Here is a 27510-nt window from a genome sequence, read left to right on the forward strand (position 1 = left end):
ATTCACCCTTTCTTTTGTTTGCATTTAAAGGATGTATGGTGGTAATAATGGCTATGATGACAATATGGTATATGATGATACATTTGTTATTGTAATTAGTGTCCCTTATTTACATCACATAATGCCTTTAGGCTTAAACCTCATTTTCTTTTCTATTATTTGTATCAATGATTTTGCACCACACATTTATTATTCTGCATGATTTTATAATTGCTATGATAATTTAATAGTACATTGAGAAAGGTAGAGAAGGAAAGTGCCAAAAGTGGCCAGGCATTTAACAGGCAACAGATGTAAGAAAGCTCCAAAAAGAAGACAGAGGTACTTCGTGGAAAATAATTCGCATCTCTTTAAAACAGCATTACAGAATAATCAAAAACAGTATTTTAAAATACATATAAGTGATAGATACTATATTTAGGGCAATGGTCACTGAAAGAATAAGCAATAATTAATGACAGTTTTAGAGAGGTTTGAGATAACACTGAAAAGAAAAGTAATATCCTATTGATTATTCTCACCATATAATTGGAAAAAAATCTGAGATCTAGAATTTTCTACTTGACTATATGCAATGATATATGCAATGCAATCACATATGCAGTGGTATTTTGAAAGTATGCTTTAAGATAATCAAAGGAGTTAATTTATTTAACGGTACCTATATTTTTGCAACATGAAGACAATTTAAAATGTCTTTTAATTCAGAACTGGTCTATCAGGATAGTATCTTATTTGAGGTAGAGGGCTGAAATAATGTGAGCTCTATTCAACTTACCGTTTTGAATTTTCTTGCCTTTTTTTTTTTTTTTTTTTTCCTCTGTCACTCAGGCTGGAGTGCAGTGGCTCGATATCTGCTTACTGCAACCTCTGCCTCCTGGGTTCAAGCGATTATCCTGCTTCAGCATCCTGAGTAGCTTGGATTACAGGCACATGCCACCACACCTGGCAAATATTTTTTGTATTTTTAGTAGATACAGGGTTTCACCATGTTGATCAGTCTGGTCTCAAACTCCTGAGCTTGTGATTCACCCGCCGCGGCCTCTCAAAGTGCTGGGATTACAGGCGTGAGCCACTGCGTCCAGCCTCTTGCCATTAATTTTTAAATTGCGGTGTGCTACAGAATGGGAGAACATTTTCGCAATCTACTCATCTGAAAAAGGGCTAATATCCAGAACCTGCAAAGAACTCAAAAAAATTTACAATAAATAAACAACCCAATCAAAAAGTGGGCAAAAGATATGAACAGACACTTCTCAAAAGAAGACATTTATGCAGCCAACAGACACATGAAAAAATGCTCATCATCACTAGCCATCAGAGAAATGCAAATCAAAACCACAATGAGATAGCATCTCACACCATTTAGAATGGCAATCATTAAAAAGTCAGGAAACAACATATGCTGGAGAGGATGTGGAGAAATAGGAACACTTTTACACTGGTTGGTGGGAATGTAAACTAGTTCAACCATTGTGGAAGACAGTGTGGTGATTCCTCAAGCATCTAGAACTAGAAATGCTATTTGACCAAGCCATCCCATTACTGGGTATATACCCAAAGGATTATAAATCATGCTGCTATAAAGACACATGCATGCGTATGTTTACTGTGGCACTATTCACAATAGCAAAGACTTGTAACCAACCCAAATGTCCATCAGTGACAGACTGGATTAAGAAAATGTGGCACATACACACCATGGAATGCTATGCAGTCATAAAAAAGGATGAGTTCTTGTCCTTTGTAGAGACATGGATGCAGCTGGAAACCATCATTCTCAGCAAACTATGGCAAGAACAGAAAACCAAACACCGCAAGTTCTCACTCAAGGGAACATCACATACCGGGGCCTGTTGGGGGGTGGGGGGAGGGGAGAGGGATAGCATTAGGAGATACATCTAGTGTAAATGACGAGTCAATGGGTGCAGCACACCAACATGGCACATGTATACATATGTAACAAGCCTGCACGTTGTGCACATGTACCCTAGAACTTAAAGTATACTTAAAAAGAAAGAATAAATAAATAAATAAAAACTAAATGGCTAGACGACCATTCAAACCAGCAAAGAAATTGAGAAAACCAGCAAAGATCATTTATATTTTTCTCCCAGTTTCTTTGTATTTCTAGTTATTTGTAAAGTATGATAATAATGATTACTCCTTTTTTTCTTTTTTTGGAAATCTCAGCTCTGCCAAATTTTCTTTGATAGCCTATTCAAAAGTGTAATAACCTTTCAGAATGATTTCTATTTTTCGTTAATATTAAGGAGTTATAAGCAGATAAAATGCTTCATAAAATAACGACATAGATTTTGCCTTTAGAAATAGCAGCAAAGTAACACAGTTAAAATAAAAGTATCACTTGCATTAAATACAGAAAAACTGGTTGAAATATTTCTAACATTATACATGGTGTTTTCACCTGCTCACCTTCTGTTTTATAACATTCTTAAATTTAATTTTCCAGGATTCTGTGACTTTTTTGGTTTTCCTCATATTGTACATTATTTTCTTTTTTTTTTTTTTTTTTTTCAAGTTTTGCTTTAAGTTCAGGGGTACAAGCACAGTTTCGTTACATAGGTAAACTTGTGTCATGAGGGTTGTTGTACAGATTATTTCATCACAGATTATTTCATTCATAGCTATTAAACCTAGTACCTATGAGTTATTAGATCTGATCCTCTCCCTGCTCCAACCCTCCACCCTCCAATAGAACCCAGTGTGAGTTGTTTCCTTCTATGTGTCCATGTGTTCTCATCACTTAGCTCCCACTTACAAGTAAGAACATGCAGTACTTGGTTTTCTGTTCTTTTGTTGGTTTGCTAAAGATAATGGCCTCCAGCTCCATCCATGGACCTGCAAAGAAAATGATTTCATTCTGTTTTATGGCTGCAGAGTAGTCCATGATGTACATGCGCTACATTTTCTTTATCCAGTCTATCATTGATGGACACTTAAGTCCATTTATGTCTTTACTATTGTGAATAGTGCTGCAATGAACATACACATGCATGTGTCTTTATAACAGAATGATTTACATTCCTTTGGTTATGTACTCAGTAATGGTGTTGCTGGGTCAAATTGTATTTCTGTCTTTAGACAGAAATTGCCTTGAGAAATTGCCACACTATTTTCCACAAGGCTGAACAGAGTTTACACTCCCAACAACAGTGTGTAAGTGTTACTTTTTCTTCACAACCTCACCAGCATTTGCTATTTTTGGACTCTTTAGTAATGGCCATTCTGACTGGTGAGAGATAGTATCTTATTGTGGTTTTGATTCACATTTCTCTAATGATTAGTGATGTTGAGCTTTTTTTCATATGAGTGTTGGCTGCATGTATGTCTTCTTTTGAAAAGTGTATGTTCATTTTCATTGCACACTTTTTAATGGGATTGTTTATTTTTCTCTTGTAAAGGCATTTATGTTGCTTATAGATGCTGGATATTAGACCTTTGTCAGATGCACAGTTTGCACAATTTCCACCATTCTGTAGGTTGTCTGTTTCCTCCATTGATAGTTTCTTTTGCTGTGTAGAAGCTTAGTTTAATTAGATCCCATTTGTCAATTTTTGATTTTGTTGCAATTACTTTTGGTATCTTTGTCATAAAAATCTTTTCCTTGCCTAGGTTGACTTCCAGGATTTTTATAGTTTGGGGCTTTACATAACTTTTTGCTAGATAATATCCCTTTGATACTTACAAGCAATAAGAGGATTTTCTTTAAAACCTTTGTCAGATTGGTGAACAATTTTTGTTTTCGGTTTATAAAATGAATCGCTTCTAGTAGTTTGTGCAGTCTAAATACTTCCTGGTATTTTCTGCATTTTAGCAGCGTTTGAACATGAAGCAGGATCTGAATAACATGCATTGTTAAGCAGAGACAATCACATACATGCACACAGATATGCACACATACATATACAAACACACATATTCACACATCCATACATTCACACCTGTGTTTTGCAGTAAAATCATTGTTCAAATGGTCCAGTAAGACAAGATAGTAGCTGATATTCCTGTGAGGATAAACATAAGCTATCATTTCCAGTGGGTAAAGGGAAATTGGGTTTTTTTTGAACTTTACAATGAGGAAAATCTCCCAAATATTGTATTAATTCTTATTACCTTTACCAAGGGGATAATCATCCAAGTGCAGCTCTTAAAGAAGAGCCAAGGCAGGTCTTATATTAATGTTTAGTTTAAAGGTAATATCTAGCCTATTTGGCATAATAGCTAAGCCTTAATGATCTTAGTGTCTCTTCCTTTATGGTCTTAAATGCTTTTCAGGTATCCTATACAAAAATGTTTAATTATCAAAGGACCCAATGCACTCTCCAAATTGCCTTAGCTAATGAAGTTCCTTGTATTTGTAAAATCCATCTCTTCCCTCACTTATTCATTTTCAGAGAAGAAATCTTGAATTTCACTTACCAGCATTATCTCGAACAAAATTAAATGACATTTAACTAGTATTTGGTTATTCCTCAGTAGTCGTCATAGCAGCATGGTTTTTTTTTTTTTGTTTGTTTGTTTGTTTGTTCGTTTGTTTTTTGGCTTGTGTTAAAAAAAAGCAAACAAGCAAAAAACCAAAATCAAACAAACAAACAAAAACACTGCTTGGGGACCTGAAGGAAGGGATGGGTGAAAACATACTGAATGCTCATATTTTCTTGAACTATTGGTAAGGTAAGAGGATGTTAGCCAGGCACTGAGTGAAATACATGGGATCACATTTTCTAGAGTAGTAAAAAAGGCTCACATATTTATAGTCCAATTAGTGGCATTTAATTGTGGGGTATGAGCTGAGCCAACAAGAACAGCTGAAAAATCTAGTCCATTGAAAAAACGTCATAGCTAATCCAATAAAACTCCATGTTACTGATTAATTAACTTTGATAGAACTCATTGATTTCTCCCCCTTGGAAATACACATTGGTCCAAATATCTGTGACTGAGATAAATATTAATCATAATATGCATTTTTGCAAAGGAGAATGCCTACAAATGGCTCCAAGTCAGATTAGAAAATGTGGTAACAGATAGCTGGTAATTATGAAAAATATGGAAGTTATGAAAAGTCTGTTTTTATTTAAAACAAATGTATTAGAAATACTTATTATTCAATGAAATTGCTGCATTTGTTGGTGTCTAATTTCCAATATGCAGCCAATGGAAAAATAATATTTAGGGCACTATTGTTGTCCTTGTGTTGTCTTAAATATGTGGTATTTTCATTGTATTAATGTAATGTTTTGACAATTAAACAATATTTTTTTTCTTTATTATACTTTAAGTTCTAGGGTACATGTGCACAATGTACAGGTTTGTTACATAGATATACATGCGTCATGTTGGTTTGATGCACCCATCAACTCATCATTTACACTAGGTATTTCTCCTAATGCTATCCCTTCCCCAGTCCCCCAGCCCCTGGCAGTCCCGAGCATGTGATGTTCCCCGCCCTGTGTCCAAGTGTTCTCATCGTTCAATTCCCCGCTATGAGTGAGAATATGCAGTGTTTGGTTTTCTGTTCTTGTGATAGTTTGCTCAAAACGATGGCTTCCAGCTTCATCTATGTCCCTGCAAAGGCCATGAACTCATCCTTTTTTGTAGCTGCATAGCATTCCATGGTGCATATGTGCCACATCTGTATCCAGTCTATCATTGATGGGCAATTGGGTTGGTCACAAGACTTCGCTATTGTGAATAGTCCTGCAATACACATATGTGTGCATGTGTCTTTATAGTAGCATGATTTATAATCCTTTAGGTATATATCCAGTAATGGGTATAACTGGGGTCAAATGGTATTTCTAGTTTTAGATCTTTAAGGAATAGCCACACTGTCTTCCAATAGTTGAACTAATTTACACTCCCTCCAATAATGTAAAAGCATTCCTATTTCTCCACATCCTCTCCAGCACATGTTGTTTCCTGACTTTTTAATGATTGCCATTCTAACTGGTGTGAGATGCTATTTCATTGTGGTTTTGATTTGCATTTCTCTGATGGCTAGCGATGCTGAGCATTTTTTCATGTGTCTGTTGGCTGCATAAATGTCTTCTTTTGAGAAGTGTCTGTTCATATCCTTTGCCCACTTTTTGATGGTGGTGTTTGTTTTTTTCTCGTAAATTTGAGTTCTTTGTAGATTCTGGATATTCGCCCTTTGTCAGATGGGTATATTGCAAAAATTTTCTCCCATTTTGTAGGTTGCCTGTTCACTGTTATGGTAGTTTCTTTTGCAGTGCAGAAGCTCTTTAGTTTAATTAGATCCTATTTTTCAATTTTGGCTTTTGTTCCATTGCTTTTGGTGTTTTAGTCAAGAAATCTTCGTCCATGCCTATCTCCGGAATGGTATTGCCTAGGTTTTCTTCTAGGGTTTTTATGGTTTTAGGTCTAACATTTAAGTCTTTAATCAATCGTGAATTAATTTTTGTATAAAGTGTAAGGAAGGGATCCAGTTTCAGCTTTCTACATATGGAGAGCCAGTTTTCCCAGCACCATTTATTACATAGGAAATCCTTTCCCTATTTTTTGCTTTTGTCAGATTTGTCAAAGATCAGATGGTTGTAGACAAGAGGTCTTGTCTGCAAGATGGGTTATTCCTGAGGTTGTAGACAAGAGGTCTTGTCTACAAGATGGGTTATTCCTTTGGTCTATCTATCTGTTTTGGTACCAGGACCATGGTGTTTTAGTTACTGTAGCCTTGTACTGTAGTTGGAAGTCAGGTAGAGTGACGACTCCAGCTTTGTTCTTTTGGCTTAGGATTGTCTTGGCTATGCGGGCTCTTTTTTGGTTCCATATGAACTTTAAAGTAGTTTTTTCCAATTCTGTGAAGAAAGTCATTGGTAGTTTGATGGGGATAGCACTGAATCCATAAATTACCTTGAGCATTATGGCCATTTTCAGAATATTGATTCTTCCTATCCATGAGCATGGAATGTTCTTCCATTTGTTTGTGTCTTCTTTTATCTCGTTGACCAGTGATTTGGAGTTCTCCTTGAAGAGGTCCTTCACATCCCTTATAAGTTGGATTCCTAGGCATTTTATTCTCTTTGTAGCAATTGTGAATGGGAGTGCACACATAACTTAGCTCTCTGTTTGTCTGTTCTTGGTATATAGGAATACTTGTAATTTTTGCACATTGATTTTGTATCCTGAGACTTTGCTGAAGTTGCTTATCAGCTTAAGGAGATTTGGAGCTCAGACGATGGGGTTTTCTAAATATACAATCATGTCATCTGCAAACAGGGACAATTTGACTTCTTCTTTTCCTAATTGAATATCTTTTATTTCTTTCTCTTTCCTGATTGCCCTGGCCAAAATTTCCAACACTATGTTGAACAGGAGTGGTGAGAGAGGGCATCCTTGTTTTGTGCCAGTTTTCAAAGGAAATGCTTCCACTTTTTGCCCATTCAGTATGATATTGGCTGTGGGTTTGCCATAAATAGCTGTTATTATTTTGAGATACATTCCATCAATACCCAGTTTATTGAGAGTTTTTAGCATGAAGGGCTATTGAATTTTGTTGAAGGACTTTTCTGCATCTATTGAGATAATCATGGGGTTTTTGTTTGTTTTTTCATTTGTTTTTGTTTTTGTTTTTTGACGGAATCTCGCTCTGTCATCTAGGCTGGAGTGAAGTGGCATGATCTCAGCTCAATGCAAGCTCTGCCTCCCAGGTTCATGCCATTCTCCTATCTCAGCCTCCTGAGTAGCTGGGACTCCAGGCCCCCACCACCACGCCCAGCTAATTTGTATTTTTGTGTTTTTAGTAGAGATGGGATTTCACTGTGTTACCAGGATGGTCTCAATCTCCTGACCTCGTGATCCCCATGACTTGGCCTCCCAAAGTGGTAGGATTACAAGCATGAGCCACCACACCCGTCCAATCATGCGGTTTTTGTAATTGGTTCTCTTTATGTTATGGATTACATTTATTGATTTGTGTATGTTGAACCAGCCTTGCATCCCAGGGATGAAGTCAACTTGATCGTGGTGGATAAGCTTTTTGATGTGCTGCTGGATTTGATTTGCCAGAATTTATTGAGGATTTTTGCATCAATGGTCATCAGGGATATTGGTCTAAATTTATCTTTTTTGTTGTGTCTTTGCCAGGCTTTGGTATCAGGATGATGCTGGCCTCGTAAAATGAGTTAGGGAGGATTCCCTCTTTTTTTATTGATTGGAATAGTTTCAGAAGGAATGGTACCAGCTCCTCTTTGTACCTCTGGTAGAATTCAGCTGTGAATCTGTCTGCTCCTGGACTTCTTTCTGTTGGTAGGCTATTAATTATTGCCTCAATTTCAGAGCCTGTTATTGGTCTATTGAGAGATTCAACTTCTTCCTGGTTTAATCTTTGGAGGATGTATGTGTCCAGGAATGTATCCTTTTCTTCTAGATTTTCTAGTTTATTTGCATAGAGGTGTTTATAGTATTATCTGATGGTAGTTTGTATTTCTGTGGCATCAGTGTTGATAGCCCCTTTACCATTTTTCATTGTGTCTATTTGATTCTTCTCTCTTTTCTTTTTTACTAGTCTTGCTAGCAGTCTATCTATTTTATTGGTCTTTTCAAAAAAAACAGCTCCTGGATTCATTGATTTTTTGAAGGTGTTTTTGTGTCTCTTTTTCCTTCAGTTCTGCTCTGACCTTAGTTATTTCTTGCCTTCTGCTAGCTTTTGAATTTATTTGCTCTTGCTTCTGTAGTTCTTTTAATTGTGATGTTAGGATGTCGATTTTAGACCTTTATTGCTTTCTCTTATGGGCATTTAGTGCTATAAATTTCCCTCTACACACTGCTTTAAATGTGTCCCAGATATTCTGGTACATCGTGTCTTTATTCTCATTGGTTTCAAAGAACTTCTTTATTTCTGTCTTCATTTCATTATTTACCAAGTAGTCATTTAGGAGCATGTTGTTCAGTTTCCATGTAGTTATGCACTTTTGAGTGAGTTTCTTAATCCTGAGTTCTAATTTTGTTGCACTGTGGTCTGAGAGACCATTTGTAGTGATTTCTGTTCTTTTACATTTTTTGAGAAGTACTTTACTTCCAGTTATGTAGTCAATTTTAGAATAAGTTCAATATGGTGCTGAGAAGAATGTATATTCTGTTGATTTGGGGTGGAGAGTTCTGTGGATGTCTATTAGGTCTGCTTGGTGCAGAGCTGAGTTCAACTCCTATCCTTGTCAACCTTCTGTCTCGTTGATCTGTCTAATATTGACAGTGGGATGTTAAAGTCTCCCATTATTATTGTGTGGGAGTCTCAGTCTCTTTGTACGTCTCTAAGGAGTCGCTTTATGAATCTGGGTGCTCCTGTGTTGGGTGCATATATATTTAGGACAGTTAGCTCTTCTTATTGAACTGATCCCTTTACCATTATGTAATGACCTTCTTTGTTTATTATTTTTCCTTCTCACAGTCAGGTCCCTCAGGTGCAGGTCTGTTGGAGTTTGCTGGAGGTCCACTCCAGACCCTGTTTGCCTGGGTATCACCAGCAGAGGCTGCAGAACAGCAAATATTGCAGAACAGCAAATATTGATGCCTGATCTTTCCTCTGGAATCTTCGCCCCAGAACGGCACCTGCCTGTAATGAAGTGTCTGTTTGCCCCTACTGGGAGGTGTCTCCTAGTTAGGCTACATGGGGGTCAGGAACCCACTTGAGGAGGTATTCTGTTTGTTCTCATAGTTCAAACACCATGCTGGGAGAATCACTGATATTTTCAGAGCTGTCAGACATGGACATTTAAGTCTGCAGAATTTTCTGCTCCTTTTGTTCAGCTATGCCCCGCCCACAGACATGGAGTCTGTAGAAGCAATAGGCCTTGCTGAGTTGGAGTAGGCTCTGCCCTGTTTGAGCTTCCTGGCCCCTTTGTTCGCCCACTCAAGCCTCAGCAATGTCAGACACCCCACCACCCACCAGGCTGCAGCCTCAGAGGTCGATCTCAGACTGCTGTGCTAGCAGTGAGCAAGACTCTGTGGGCATGGGATCCACTGAGGCAGGCATGGGAGAGAATTTCCTGGTCTGTCAGTTGCTAAGACTGTGGGAAGAGCACAATATTTGGGAGGGAGTGTCCCATTTTTCCATGTACAGTCTGTCACAGCTTCCCTTCACTAGGAAAGGGAAATCCCCCAACCCCTTGCGCTTCCTGGGTGAGGCAACGTCCGGCTCTGCTTTGGCTTGCCCTCCATGGGCTGCATCCTTACTCCCCAGTCCCCAGTCTCAGGTAACTACCATTCCACTCTCTGCTTCTAAGAGCTGAGCTGTTTTAGATTTCATATGTAAGCAGAACATATGGCATCTGTCTTTGTGTATTTGACTTATTTCACTTAGCATATTGTTCTCCAGTTCCCTCTATGTTGCCACAAATGACAGAATTTCTTCCTTTTTTAAGGCTGAATAGTATTTCATTGTGTATACACCACATTCTCTTTACCCATTCATTCCTTGATGGATGCTTAGGTTGATTCCATAATGTAGCTATTGTGAATAGTGCTACAATAAACATGGGAGTACAGGCATCTCTTCAACATACTTATATTAGTCTGTTCTCATGCTGCTAATAAAGACATACTTGAGACTGGATAATTTATAAAAGAAAGAGGTTTAGTTGACTCACAGTTCCACATGGCTGGGGAGGCCTCACAATCATGGTGGAAAATGAAAGAAATGCAAAGAAATGTCTTACATGGCAGCAGACAAGAGAGTGTGTTCAGAGGAACTCATTTATAAAACCATCAGATCTCATGAGACTTATTCACTATCATGAAAGGCCCATCCCCATGACTCAATTACCTCCCACCAGATCCCTCCCACCACATGTGTATAGAAGCTACAATTCAAGATGAGAATTGGTTGATGACACAGCCAAACCATATCAATACTGATTTCAAGTTTTTCAGGTAAATACTCAGAAGTGGGAATGCTGGATCATATGGTAATTCTACTTTTAGTCTTTTGAGAAACTTTCCTACTATTTTTCATAACAGCTGTGTTAATTTACATTTTCACTAGCAGAGTTCTCTTTTCTTCACATTCTTGCCAACACTTACCTTTTGTTTTTATGATCGAGGCCATCCAAAATTTTGGTAAAAGGTGACATCTTCTTGTAATTTTAATTTGAATCTTTCAAATGCTTAGTAGTGCTGAGCATTTTTTTCAAGTGTGTTAACCATTTGTGGATCTTCCTTTGAGAAATGTCTACTCAAGTCTCTTGTCCATTTCTTTTTTTTTTTTTTCTTTTTATTATACTTTAAGTTCTAGGGTACATGTGCATAACGTGCAGGTTTGTTACATATGTATACTTATGCCATGTTGGTGTGCTGCACCCATCAACTCGTCAGCACCCATCAATTCATCATTTATATCATGTATAACTCCCCAATGCAATCCCTCCCTACTCCCCCCTTCCCCCTCCCCATGATAGGCCCCAGTGCGTGATGTTCCCCTTCCCGAGTCCAAGTGATCTCATTGTTCAGTTCCCACCTATGAGTGAGAACATGCGGTGTTTGGTTTTCTGTTCTTGTGATAGTTTGCTAAGAATGATGGTTTCCAGCTGCATCCATGTCCCTACAAAGGACGCAAACTCATCCTTTTTTATGGCTGCATAATATTCCATGGTGTATATGTGCCACATTTTCTTAATCCAGTCTGTCACAGATGGACATTTGGGTTGATTCCAAGTCTTTGCTATTGTGAATAGTGCCGCAATAAACATACGTGTACATGTGTCTTTGTAGTAGAATGATTTATAATCCTTTGGGTATATACCCAGTAGTGGGATGGCTGGGTCATATGGTACATCTAGTTCTAGATCCTTGAGGAATTGCCATACTGTTTTCCATAATGGTTGAACTAGTTTACAATCCCACCAACAGTGTAAAAGTGTTCCTATTTCTCCACATCCTCTCCAACACCTGTTGTTTCCTGACTTCTTAATGATTGCCATTCTAACTGGTGTGAGATGGTATCTCATTGTGGTTTTGATTTGCATTTCTCTGATGGCGAGTGATGATGAGCATTTTTTCATGTGTCTGTTGGCTGTATGAATATCTTCTTTTGAGAAATGTCTGTTCATATCCTTTCCCCACTTTTTGATGGGGTTGTTTGTTTTTTTCTCGTATATTTGTTTGAGTTCTTTGTAGATTCTGGATATTAGCCCTTTGTCAGATGAGTAGGTTGCAAAAATTTTCTCCCATTCTGTAGGTTGCCTGTTCACTCTGATGGTAGTTTCTTTTGCTGTGCAAAAGCTCTTTAGTTTAATTAGATCCCATTTGTCAATTTTTGCTTTTGCTGCCGTTGCTTTTGGTGTTTTAGACATGAAGTCCTTGCCCATGCCTATGTCCTGAATGGTACTACCTAGGTTTTCTTCTCGGGTTTTTATGGTATTAGGTCTAACATTTAAGTCTCTAATCCATCTTGAATTAATCTTCGTATAAGGGGTAAGGAAAGGATCCAGTTTCAGCTTTCTACTTATGGCTAGCCAATTTTCCCAGCACCATTTATTAAATAGGGAATCCTTTCCCCATTTCTTGTTTCTCTCAGGTTTGTCAAAGATCAGATGGCTGTAGATGTGCGGTATTATTTCTGAGGACTCTGTTCTGTTCCATTGGTCTATATCTCTGTTTTGGTACCAGTACCATGCTGTTTTGGTTACTGTAGCCTTGTAGTATAGTTTGAAGTCAGGTAGCGTGACGCCTCCAGCTTTGTCCTTTTGACTTAGGATTGTCTTGGCAATGCGGGCTCTTTTTTGGTTCCATATGAACTTTAAAGCAGTTTTTTTCCAATTCTGTGAAGAAACTCATTGGTAGCTTGATGGTGATGGCATTGAATCTATAAATAACCTTGGGGAGTATGGCCATTTTCACGATATTGATTCTTCCTATCCATGAGCATGGTATGTTCTTCCATTTGTTTGTGTCCTCTTTGATTTCACTGAGCAGTGGTTTGTAGTTCTCCTTGAAGAGGTCCTTTACATCCCTTGTAAGCTGGATTCCTAGGTATTTTATTCTCTTTGAAGCAATTGTGAATGGAAGTTCATTCCTGATTTGGCTCTCTGCTTGTCTGTTGCTGGTGTATAAGAATGCTTGTGATTTTTGCACATTAATTTTGTATCCTGAGACTTTGCTGAAGTTGCTTATCAGCTTAAGGAGATTTTGGGCTGAGACAATGGGGTTTTCTAAATATACAATCATGTCATCTGCCATTGAATTATTTGTTTTCGTGTTCTACAGAGTTGTTGAGTTCTTTATATTTTGGTTATTAATCCTTTATCAATTGTAATAAGATTTTTCCTCCCTCTTATCAAAGAACTCATAGTTTAGCAAGGAGAAAAACATGCAATCAAATTTACAAAGTAAGGCCAGGCTCAGTGGCTCAGGCCTGTAATCCCAGCACTTTGGGAGGCCAAAGTGGGCTGATCACCTGAGGTCAAGAGTTTGAGACCAGCTTGACCAGCATAATGACCCCATCTCTACTAAAAATACAAAAATTAGTGGGCATGGTGGCACACACCTGTAATCCTGGCTACATGGGAGGCTGAGGCATGAGAATCACTTGAACCTGGGAGGTGGAGGTTGCAGTGAGCTGAGATTCTGCCGCGGCACTCCAGCTTGGGCAACAGAGTGAGGTTTCATTTCAAAAAAATAAAAAATAAAAAAATTTACAAAATAACATGACACATGAAATAATCTAGTATGTAGACAAAAGCTTTTGAGAAAATATTCAAGGAACTCCACAAATTTTTTATGTCTAGAAGAAAGAAATAAGACTGAAAAGTGATACAGATGCTAGCAAACAAAGGGTCCCCTATGCTATGCACCCTGCCAGATTCTTATAGACATGAGTGTTATATGCTTTGAGTAATACAATTTTATTTTTTGCAGACATATACTTGTATTTAATATTTTATTTACATTTTTAATTTATATAGTTAAACATTTTATTTTAATCATTAAAATATTTTAATCTGTTATATTCTTTTTGTGTTTTCTCATTTTCTACTCTTATTTTAATGCCCTCATACCTTTAAGCATACTAAACACAAAACCCAGAGGGTGACATCAAAGAGGTTGCATGTTTCCTGTCTTCCTTCTCATAGCTCTTCACAGAAGGAGATGAACGGGAAACCTATTTATCTTGATGTTGGCATTGGCTAGAAGGGAGAGATAAATCCATTGAGAATTCGTGAAGTCAACTCAACCCCTATGTGTGCTCGGGGCCCAGATATATGCTACATATGTGATCAGAAAACAGCAAAAACAAATCTCTAGCTAAAACTCTAGTTTGAAATGTCTCTATATTGATAATGCTTCTAAGGCTTGGGGCAGAAGCAAATTTACCCTTGAAGGAAGTCAACTTCAACCAAAGCTTCAGAAGTTTCATAGTTCCTGGTCAAAATAAAATTCACAGGAAAATGAAACCCCATGAAAGCCAGCATAACAGGCTATGGAGTCAGAGTCGCAGCATCTTCAGATATGAATGTTATCAGATACATGTATTTTGGATGGAGATAGAATGTATGATTTTTCTCCTGAACAAATTAGATGATGTAAATTTAAAAAATTGCAAAAATGATCTTGAAACTACCCACTTAGTAGGGCTAACTGCCAGACCACAGTAATTACGTGTTGGTGAGACGTCCATAAATCTGGAAATAGTACACTAAAGTCACATCCTAGAGTGGGAGATGGGAAGAGTGTGAAGTCCTGAGGAATTTAAAAATGCATCTCAATGAAAAATAGAAGATTGTAAATGTGCAAATAAACCTTTTTTGAGATTATTTGCAGGCAAAGGAAAAATTAGACAGAACTGAGTAAAATCTTTTATTTTGGTTTAATTTAATTCTACCATCCATTATCCTGGAAAATTCTCAAGAAGCAAAAGAACAATTAGAAGGATGGTGAGGCAAGGAAACTTGAGAACAGAGCACCTTTACTTTCCTTCTGGACATGAACTTTGGGACATGCCTGACTTAGGGAAAAATTCAAGAGGTTAAAGATTATATCTATAATGATCATGCTCACACATGTTCATAATTAGCTGTGACCAGAAAGCAATAGAAACTCAAGTCTTATAATGACTAAAGCAACAATGTTAATGTTTCAGAATGTGTTTGCCTTCTTTCTTTAGAACGTGTAGTTATTATTATCTTTTGATTTCACATTTTGCACAAAAGCCCTAATTCTTGATAAAGTAATAATTATATGATAAAGTAATAATTAATATGCTGTTGCACACTTACGCAGTGATATGCTTCATTATAAAATAAGCCTAATCTGGTCATCACACCTTTTCCAAGTTATCCAATTTCTAAGCTCCTTTTCATAGAAAATCTCAAAACTGTGCTTGTTGTTGTGTTTTGTACTTCCTCAGCCCACTTCTGGCTTGTAGCCAATCCAATCGGGTTTTTATGTCTGCCAATACTCTTGTTGCTGAAACTAGCATGTTCAGTAGGCAGTATTTAGTTCTTACATGGCTTGTTCTATCAGCATGATTTGACATAAGTACTCTGTCTTAATTTTTGCTTTTAGTTTTCAGGACACAGTCTTTCTGTTCTCTTCCAATCTTACTGTATGCTCCTTTTAAAATGCTTTTTGCTTAATCTCTAATTCCTATGGATTTCTAAAGTTGTGGTGATCTGATTCATCCTATTCTCTTTTCTACTTGCATACATGCTGCCATCTCTTACAGTTGTATTAGTTAAACACCATTTAGCGATAACTTAAATTTCTGTCTCCAAAACTGTATTATTCCTTGGATTCCAGAGTCATGTATTTAACTGAATACAAAATAAAGCCACTTAGGTATCTGATACACATCTTAGAATGAACAGGCATGGGGCAGATAGACTCTAACATTTCCCCCAATTATCCCAATTTCCTGGTATGCACACATTTGTACAATATCCTCTGCTTGAATGTGGTTATCCGTGACTTACTTCTAACAAAGAAAATCAAGTGGCCAGGCACAGTGGCTGATGCCTGTGATCCCAGCATTTTGGGAGGGCAAGGTGGGGGGATCATGAGGTCAGGAGTTCGAGACCAACCTGGTCAACATCGTGAAACCCCATCTCTATTAAAAATACAAGAATTAGCAAGACGTGGTGATGAGGACATGTAATCCCAGTTACTCAGGAGGCTGAGGCAGGAGAATCACTTGAAACCAGGAGGCAAAGGTTACATGAGCCAAGATCGTGCCATTGTACTCCAGCCTGGGCAACAGAGCAAGACTCTGCCTCAAAAATAAGTAAGTAAGTAAATAAATAAATAAATAAATAAATAAATAAATAAATAAATAAATAAAAGCAAAGGTAAAGTAATGTCAATTTTGTATTATATTACATAAGATTGCAATTTCTATCTTCCTAGAAAGTGATCTCCATTTTATCTCTCCCTTATTGGCTTTGATAAGGCAAATGGCCATGTGGAGAGGCCCACATAACAAAACACTGACAGCCTCCTGTTGACAATCAGAAAAAGCTGAGAAACTCCACTGACTCAGTTTATATCTCAGAAAGAAATGAATTCTGCCAATAACTTTCTGATAATTTGTTATACAGCAAGGGAAAGCTATTACATTGAAATTGTTTGGATCTGTGTCCCTGCCCAAATCTCATGTTCAATTGTAATTCCCAGTGTTGAAACTGGGGCCTGGTGGAAAGTGGTGGATCATGGGAGCAATTTCTCATGAATGGTTTAGCACCATCTTCTTGGTGCTGTTCTCATGATAGTGAGTTCTTATCATATCTGGTTGTTTAAAAGTGTGTGGCACACACCCATTCTTGCTACTGCTCCCATCATGTGAATTGCCTCACTCCCCTTTTGTCTTCTGCCGTGATTATAAGTCCCTGAGCCTCCCAAGAAGTTGATGACATCATGCCTCCTGTACAGCCAACAGAACAATAAGTCAATTGAAACTTTGTTTCTTTACAAAGTACCCAATCTTAGGTATTTCTTTAGAGCAACAGAGAATGGACTGACACCAAAAATTGGTACCAGGAGTGGGGCATTGCCTTAAAGATACCTGAAAATGTGGATGCAACTTTGGAATTGGATAATGCGCATAGGTTGGAAGAGTGTGGAGGCTCCAGAAGTTGATAGCAAGATGAGGGAAAATTGGAAACTTCCTAGATACTTGTTTAATTGTTGTAACCAAAATGCTGATAGTGATATGGACAGTGAAGTCCAGGCTGAGGAGGTCTCAGATGGAAATGAGGAACTTATTGGGAACTGGGGTAAAGGTCACGTTTGTTATGCCTTAGCCAAGACCTTTGTGGAATTGTGTCCCTGCTCTAGGGATGGGTGGAATTTTGAACTTGAGAGTAATGATTTAGGGTATTTGGTGGAATAAATTTCTAAGCAGAAAAGCATTCAGGATGTGACCTAGCAGCTTCTAGCAACCTATGCATGAGTAAAGAAATGAGCCTGCAACTGGAACTTATATTTAAAAAGGAAGCAGAGCATAAAAATTTGGAAAAGTTGCAACATAGCCATGTGGTAGAAAAGAAAAGCCTATTTTCAGGGAAAAAATTCAAGTAGGCTGCAGAAATTTTCATAAGGAAAAAGGTCCTAATAGCCAAGACAATGGGGAAAAAGCCTTGAAGGTTTTTTTTTTTTGGTTTTTTTTTTTTTGCTTTTTTTTTGTTTTTCCCAAGACCATCACAGCAGCCTTTTTATCACAGGCCCAGAGTCCTAGGAGGACAGAATGGTTTCTGCCCCACTGCCCTGCACAGCTTTGGGATACTGCTCCTGTAATCCCAGGTGCTACAGCTCCAGCCATGGCTTAAAAGGGCCTAGATACAACTCAGGCCACTGCTTCAGAGGGTGCAAACCATAACCCTTTGTGGTTTACACATAGTGTGTAGAATGCAAGAGCTGTGGCTTGGGAGTCTCTGTCTACATTTTAGAAGATGTATGGAAAAGCTTAGATGTCCAGGCAGAAGTCTACTGCAGGGACAGAGACCTCATGAAGAGCCTCTACTATGGCAGTGCAGAGGGGAAATGCAGGGTTAGAACTCCAACACAGAGTCTATAGAGTTTACACTGGATCACTGCCTAGTGGAGCCGTGAGAATAGGGCCACCATCCTCCAGACATAAGAATGGTAGATCCACCAGCAGATTGCTCTCTGTGCCTAAAAAAGTCACAGGCACTCAACATCAGCCCTTTACAGCGGACACAGGGACTGAACCCTGAAAAGCACAGGAATGGAACTGCCCAAGACCTTGGGAGTCCACCCATGACATCTGTTTGCCTTGAATGTGAGACATAGAATAAAAGGAAATTATTACAGAGTTTTAAAATGTAATGTCTTCCCTTTTGGGTCTCGGATATGTGTGGGACCTATAACCCTTTTCTTTTGTCCACTTTTTCCTTGTGGAAGGCAATTATGCTCACCACTATACCACTAATGCAAACTTCTCCCTTTTGGAATGGGAATATTTATCCATTGCCTGTACCTCCACTCCATTGTATCTCGGAAGTAACTAACTTTTTTTTTTTTTTTTTTTTGTCTTTATAGGATCATAGGTGGAAGTACAAGCCTTGTCTCAGAAGAGACTTTGGACTTTTGAGTTAATCCTGGAAGGAGTTAAGACTTTTGGGACTGTTGGGAAGGCATGATTATATTTTGAAATGTGATAAAGACATGAGATTTGAAAGGAGTCAGGGGCAGAATAATATAGTTTAGATCTTTGTTTTACCCAAATATCCTGTTGAGTTGTAATCCCTAATATTGAAGCTGGGGCCTGGTGGGAGGTGGTTGAATCATGGGGGAGGTTTCTCATGAATGGTTTAACACCATCCGCTTGGTACTGTTCTTGTGCTAGTGAGTGAGTCTCATGAGATCTTGTTATCTAAAAGTGTGTGGCACTCCTCCCTCCCTCTTTCTCTTGCTCCTGCTCCTGCCATGTGAGACACTTCACTCTGCTTTGCCTTCTGTCATGATTGTAAATTCCCTGAGGCCTCCCCAGAAGCTGATGCTCCCATCCGTCCTGTACAGTCTGCAGAACCATGGGCCAATTAAATCTCTTTTCTTTATAAATTACCCAGTCTCAGGTATTTCTTTATAGCAATGTGAGAACAGACTAACATATACATATTTTGGTACAAGGAGTGGGAGGCCACTCAAATAAACGTCTAAAAATATAAGGCTTTGTTTTAGAACTGAGCAGTAAGCTGAGTGATTGCATCACAATTTTGTAACTTTCATTTTACTTACAGAATTTGTCTTTTGTTTTTTTTTTTTTTTTCCCTTGTAAGCTTTGATGAACTAAGCCATCATATGCAGAGTTACACAGTGCAAACAATTAAGGGTGGCATCTTGCTGAAAGATAGCAAGGAGCTAAGGCCCTCAGTCTGACAGCCCACCAGTAACTGAATCACACCAATACCCAAGTGAAATAGGAAGCAGATTCCTCCCCAGTTGAACCTGAAATCAAATCTGAGTCCTGGACTGCATAGCAATTGAAGCATTGTAAGAGACCCTAAAGGTAAGCTGTGCCTGTTTTTTCTGTTCCACAGAAACTTTGAGATAATAAATGTATGTTGTTTTAAGAAATTATGTTTATAGTGATATGTTTCACAGCAACAATAACTAATACAAAATCTGAAAGAGACTCCTTGATTTTTTGGGGGGGGGAATATTTTTATTTACTTATTTTTTTCTTTCCATTTCTTATTTTAGGTTCAAGGGGTACATGTACAGGTTTGCTACATGTGTAAATTACATATCACTGTGGGAGTTGGTGTACAGATAATTTTGTCACTGCAGCAATCAGTATAATATCTGATAGGAAGTTTTTCAATCCTCACCCTTCTCCCAATTTACACTCTCAGATGGGCCCCAGTGTCTATTATTTCCTTCTTAGTTTCCATGTGTACTCAATGGTTAGCTCCCACTTGTAAGTGTGAACATGCATATTTTGTTTTCTGTTCCTGTAATAATTCACTTAGGATTATGGCCTCCAGCTCCATCCATGTTGCTGCAAAGGCTATGATCTCATTTTTTTTATAGCTGTGTAATATTTCATGGTGTATATGTACCACATTTTCTTACCCAGTCCACCGATGATGGTCATCTAGGTTGATTCCATGTCTTTGCTCTTGTGAATAGCACTGTGATAAACATATACATGCATTTGTCTTTATGAGAGAACAATTTATATTCCTTTGGGTATATAACTAGAAATGATTCACTGATTTTAATTGCTCCCCAAAAATGCTTCTTCGTGAGTATTCTATCTCTTGTTAATGGGCAACTCAATCCACTTGTCTGTTCCATAAGAATTTGGTGTAATCCTTGAATTTTCTCTGTGTATCACATCACAAAATGCTAGTAACTCCTATAAGGTAAATAAATATTTTTAATACTACCATGGATATGATGCTACTATGAAGAACCTACATCTCACTTCTAAATCACTGCAATGGTTTTATAACATATCTCTATAGTCATATGCCTAGTCTCCTTAAGCTGATCCTCTGCAATATCAAAATGATACTTGCACAGTACAGATCAGATTATGTTTCAACACTCTAATACTGCTTTATATACAAACTGAACTCCTAACCACAGTCTGTGAGGCTTTCATATCGGGTCCTTAATTTCCTCTCCCTGTCTTTTTCTTGCTCACTCTGATTAAATTGGACTGTCATTTCTGTTGCTTCACCTTATAATGTGGCATCTACTCCTCCTATTGGGGTAACTCTTCCTCCAGATCTTTGTGAGGTTTGTTCTTTTTATTTTAGGACCTGCAAAAATATTCATGCCCTCAGAGAAGTCTTTACTGGCTACGTTATCTAAAACAGGTTTATAGTATCCATAACTACCCGTTTTCTCAGTGGCATCTATACTAATTAATTATTTATTAGCCATCATTTCCTTAATTTTTTCTTCCACTCCATTAGAGGAAAAAAGCCACTAACCTTTTTGCTTTAGTCACTGTTTGTTTATAAGCATCTGGAAATATAACTGTTATAGAGTAGGTGCTCACTAAATATTGTCTAGTGGTGCATGATTAATCAACCATATATAATTATAATTACAAAATTATGTCTAATTTGCATCAACTATACACCGTCATTGACTGAGATTCAAGTGAATATTAGCTAAAGTGATTGTGCTCATATAATCACTATTCTAATGTTCATCTTTTTGATAATCTCACTTTTAATTTTATGTTTAATGTCTTCCTGTTTGATTTATTAAGTTAAATAGTCTTGAAAATTCCTATGTACTTTGTCTCCCAATAATAACATGCTCCATCATTATTGCTTCTTATGAGTTACCTTTTAAGCAGCATTACACACGTGCCTTTAGTTTGCATTCTGTTCTTTGCCCATTTTCTTTTATAGTTTACATTTACTGGTACAGTTTTCTAAAAACTGGCTTCTGTCTAAGCTCTTGTGACCAATGATTATTTTATGATTTAGGACTTATTTGTCTTCACAGACTTCAAGTTAACCCAAAGTAGGATTGTCTGCTTAAGCATTACATTTGAACTTAAAAGTGTCTAGAGCTTGATGCTCCAGATAGAAGTTTTGTGTGTATATATATATACACACACACACACTCACACATACACACACATATATATACGTACATACCCACATATATGTAAATGGCATGATGACATGATGTAAAAAGTTGATTCTTAATTTAAATTATGTTATATATAATATAGAAAGTAAATTATAATATTAAACTTTATATACTGTATTTTAACTAAAACACATCTTTAAATAACAAGAAATATTTTTGAATCTAATTCAAATGTTTTCATGTTTAAAATCATATAAATATTTCTTATATATTATTTTATTTGAGAAAAAACTTTATTCCCACATAACTTTTGATATTATGCCAACTGAAGCAAGTACTCTAAATATCTGAATTCCTTGAGGAGAATGTTTGTATCTGTACTGTTTATTGCTATGTGCCCAAAAATTCATATAGTGTCACACCCTTAGTGGAAACTCAACTCATTCTTGCTTAATAGTCAAAGGAATTAATAAACTGGACCTCAAACCACACAAAACTTGAAGTGTGCATAGGTTATACATTTGGTAGAGATTGGAGTTAATGTGGATACATGTATCAGTTACATATTAATCTCAATGATAAAAGAGTTTACATGCCTTTCTATTCTACTACATAAAGGCCTGATTTTCAACGCACAGAAACTGCGTCTACTTGCATAAGGACATTCTTTGATTTCCAGAGACCTCTTCCCCATTTCTAAATCAGGTTAGGTTTGCCAAATTATTGAAACCTTCAGCAGAATTCCTCAAACAAGGACTTACAGGAGTTACTGTGTACATATCTGAATCACACAAAACTTATATAGAATAATTCTCTAGCATGTTGTTTTCATTTGCTCCCAGAGCCTTCCATTAGTATTAAGCTTAGTTACCCACAATGGTCACTTGCTTAATAATGCATCTTGTATTGTATCATTTACTTTCATTGCACCCTTTTCTTTCCTACTTCTCTATACCCATAAATACCCAAAATTGTGAATTTTGGGATCACCCCCCACATAAGTTATTTTCATTTAAGTCATTTTCTTGAGTTGGCTTCTGGAAATCCGCTATGAAGACAGATTCTCTCTCTCTCTCTGTCTCTCTTTCTCTCTCTCTCTCTCTCTTTCATTCAAATAGAAAACAAATACTCCTGTTGTAAATATCTAAATAGTATATAAGGGTACCCAAGTGTTTATGTGGAAGCTGGATAGCCTAATGCATAGGCTGTCCCAATTATAAATTGATTGCTTACCTGTTCCAAATGTACACTTACATGCCCTTCTTTGTAACATTGCAGCTCTATCTGATAAACATCTTTTTGACAGCTGGAAAAGTGTCAGACTTTGTCAGGAGAGAGTGTTCAAAGGATCACTGAAAAAGGAAGGAGCCTCTCCTCTTCAATGTGAAGCACTTACATATATATACTCTTGCTCATAGGATATGGCTACCAGGAGAAAGTTTGCTTGTTGGTGGGAAGATTCCTTGTCAGTTGTCTGAAGGAGATCCGGTAATGAATGCCCTTTGGTAAGTTTCTCCAGCACCCTAGTTAGAGAGCTCCTTAGTGAATTTTACTTTACTGCCACGGGTAATTCTTACCAAGTTTTCTAGCACCGCAGTGGACAGCTTCTGACTGAGTTTCACCAATAGCTCAGTGACAGATTTCCTTCCTGACAGTCTTAACCTACAGCACCTTAGCATATCGCTCTGCCATTCAGTAAATAGCAGCCTCACCCTCTTGCATGAGCTCTTGGTCTCAGTCTCAAGGGTTGGGAAGTGGAGAACTGTCCTCTAATGGGCTGCTTCCTGCGTGTGCTCTTCTTGTATTCTTTAATGTTTTCTTTACTTAAATGATTAGTGAATCTCTGATTACTAATTATTTTATACTAAAATTTTCCTATTCAGAGTAACAGTGTGATTTTGGTCCCTTTAATGTACCCTTACTAATATACTTACTAATTATGGCTTGTTAAAATATTGTGTTATGTCATTTCTAAATGATACTTTGATGAGAAGACAGGAAGGGAATATTTTTCCTTAAATTTCAAAGGTGTTTTTGGCCTCCAAAAAGTTTGAAGATGACTAGTGATACATAAGAAAAAAAGTATGCAGAAAACTAAGAAGGAATCAGAGCAAACTGGAATAAAATTGGAATTTCTATCTGGAGCTGAGAGACACAAGGATAAGTTTTCTGATTGTACAGATGCTTAAGATCGAAATAGTAGAAGATGAACACTCAGAAATTAAGTGAACATTCATAGGCAGTGACACTGGCAGTCTGATCTAGAGTTATATTTTAATATAATGGCTTTCTAGTCAGAACCCTATAGATTAGTCTGTTGTCAAGAATAGTACAGCATAATGCAATATCGCTCTAATTATCCCTTTTCTGAATTATTTGCATCATAGTTTTGAAATTGAAGAATGTATAAGAAAAAAGTTACATGATAACTATTCAAATGATGACAATAATACATCAAACATTTATGACATGAAAAAATTACTACAACTTAAAAAACAATTCAGTATTTACACCATTGTCAAAATGATTTTGTGTCCTAAGAAATTCTGTGTGTTAGAAAACCCACAATTGACACCAACACCTTTAGTGTAATTACAATGATTCAGAATGACTGCATAAAACTTCATCAGTAAAGCATAACAAATATTTATTTCTGTATATATATAGAAATAAATAATATAATTTATTATTATAATAGAAATAAATAGTATAATATATAATTAGTAAATAGAAATATATGGTAAAATACATATATTTACACATATATAAACACATCCTCTCAACATATGTATATATGTATATACATATATACATATTTATACATGTATATGCACATATATAAGGAAAAAATATATACAAGTATGTATTTATCTATATGTATGCATATGTGTATATATATGTATTTTTCCTGGAAAGTTTCACAAATATTATATGGATGAAGTGCCTACTCTTCTCTATAGGTATTATTATGTGAAAGAAGTTTAAGTCATTATGATATATAATTTTACATATAAAATTATAATATTGATAACTTTTTTTGCCTAAAACTATATATTTAGTTTGATATTATATAAAACTTGTCAATTATACATAAAATAATAGAATACAAGAAAATAAAAACAAAGCAACTATATTTGTGCATAGAATTCTTATTTTATACTTTTTTTTGAAAGTATTAGCTCTAAAGTCAATCTCAAGACTATTGGAAATGTAAAAATGTAAGTTTTCTGTAATTATAACTTCAGATTGATAGACGAATATCCATACAGATACAGTATATTTCAGAGTTATCAGGAAAGATCAATAAATTATGTAGGAGTATAATTATGTATATATTTTTTTCTTCTGAAAATGGTAGTAAAACAACGCTACACAATTATACTACCGATCTTTTCACTAATTCCTAACAGATTTGCCTTAGTCTTGCATTTAATATGCTCTCAGATCATTGGTATTATTATTTAAATTTGCTACAACTGTCTAATAAAAATTACTAAGGAATACAATATAGAAACTTGCTTCAGAAATGATTAAGACAAATTCAACATTGATTATTTAATAAAGTATATTTTAAATAATAAGCATGGTATATCATTTTAAGAATGTTAACTGAAAATACATGTTTACCTCCCTCAAATCTTTGTGAATAGAACTCCGAAAAATCTATAATAGTATGGAGATGGAGTGCATGTTTGTGTTTTGTGAGAGTAATGGTAAAGCAAGTATAAATATTTATATATTTTGGTGAATTTCTCGAAGAACAAAACACACTGGTTCACACATTGGAAGCCACAGCCTGAAACACATTCCAGAGGAGACAGAAACCAAGATGATTGTCCCTATGCTCAGAAGAGGTAGAGATGGAGAGTTGCTTGTGCAAGGAAAAAAAAGATCATAGTAGGTAATTCACAGGCTGTCTAATGAGGAAAAACACTTCTGCTTTTTATTTTCATTTGAATCTCCTATCATCATTACAGATAAATTTTGTATTCAGAATAAAGCACAAAGGAATTATCTGAAAAATTTAAAAAGTTACCTTAGGAAATATGGAATCCTTATGTAGGCAATTATTTTTTATTAGAAACATCTCTTCAATCTGGCTCAGAAGTGAGAGGGAAAAAAATGTCTGCTGTGAGCTCCATGCACATTAAAGTAAATCCAAATACTTTCTTCCCCTACGTGCACAAAATTCTTGGTAAGAAATGCCATCAGAAGACAGATTTGTTCAGAGACATGTGTGTTTAGACATAGAGAATAAAATGAAAACCCCGAGCAGCCCTCTACATGAAAGAGCCTTCTCTTTTCTTCATATATGGCAGAGGTTGACAAGTTGGGTCCCACGAGACAAATCCAGCCAACACCAGTTTTTGTGTAGCTGGTGAGGTAAGATTACATTTGCAGTTTTAAAATAGTTGTAAAAAAATTTAAATACGATTTCACAACATAAAAGTGTATGAAATTCAAAGTTCAATGTTCATAAACAGAGTTTTTAATTTTTGTTTTAGGAACATGGAGATATTCCCTTGTTTACATCTATGGTTAATGTCGTGTTGCAGTGGCAGAGATGAGAGGTGAGTAGTTGAGGTAGAGGGAGTATAATTTGTAAACAGAAATGATATCGAGATGGATATAGATGTAAATACAGACTGACAGATCTATAACTATACTGAATCCCTATCTATCTATCTATCTATCTATCTATCTATCTATCTATCTATCTATCTATCTATCTATCTATTCATCTGATCTATCAATCTATATCTATCTATAATAGCTGGGGCCTATCCCAGCAGCTCAGGGTGTAATGCAGGAATCTCACCCTGGGAACGCCATCTCATGGCAGGGTGCACTCACAGACACCCACATTCACTCATATTGGGACAATTTACACATGCCAGTTAACCGAATATGCACAGTTTTGTGATGTGGAAGGAAACTGGAGTACCTGGGAAAGACTCACACATACATGGGGAGAAATAAGAGCTCAATAGACAGTAGCCACTGTGTTTGTGTAGACAGTTCTTATTTTACACACAGTTTTCTTCTTCAGGAACTTATTGTTTCTTGCTTCATGGCTTGCACTGCTCTTTTCTGTATTTTCAGTCGCTGTTCTTGGAACAAAATACCATGTTTATTATTTAAAATATACGAAATGATCAATACTGTACATGTCTTAAGCATGTCAGATGACATATCCGACCAAGGGTATTGTGCAGGTAGGAGAAGCAAGTATTTGAATTTACTTTAATGTGCATGGAGCCCAAGGTAGACTTCTTTTATTCCATGTCTGAGAAAAATTAAAGAGATCTTTCCAATCATAAATAATCACCTATTATTAGATAAAGAACTCCATATTCCTTAAAGTAGCTTTTGTAATTTTTCAGATAGCTGCTTTGTTTTTGTTCCAAATACAAAAATTATCTGTGCTGAGAATAGGAGTTTGAGATGATTGAGATTAAAATTAAAAGCAGACTGAAATGCTGCTTTTTAAAAGTAAAAAGCAGATTGAGATGAAAAGAAAAAGCAGAACTCTTTTTCCATATATATCTTTTATTTTTATATGTATTTATTATATGTATTTTATTTTATATTTTATATACAAAAGCTATACATTTTATTTTCATGATATATGTATGTTCTCCATATATGTACATATATATGTTTTGCATAAATGTATGTATATACCTTCCACATATATGCATATATATTTCCATGTATATGTTTTCCATGTATTTATATACAGATAAACAGTTATATGTATGTATATAAACCAGATATGTATATGACAGGTCTTTGACTAGCAACATTTCTTTACAACATTGATGAGAAAAATAAATGATTCCTGATAGGGTCCCCCATCTATGTGAAGTTCTCATGTTCTCCCCATGTCTGTGTGGGTCTTCTCCAAGTACTCCAGTTTCCTCCCACATCATGAAGCGGTGCATATTCAGTTAACTG

This window comes from Rhinopithecus roxellana, chromosome 18, assembly GCF_007565055.1.
Source record: "Rhinopithecus roxellana isolate Shanxi Qingling chromosome 18, ASM756505v1, whole genome shotgun sequence".
NCBI classification, from domain to species: Eukaryota; Metazoa; Chordata; class Mammalia; order Primates; family Cercopithecidae; genus Rhinopithecus; species Rhinopithecus roxellana.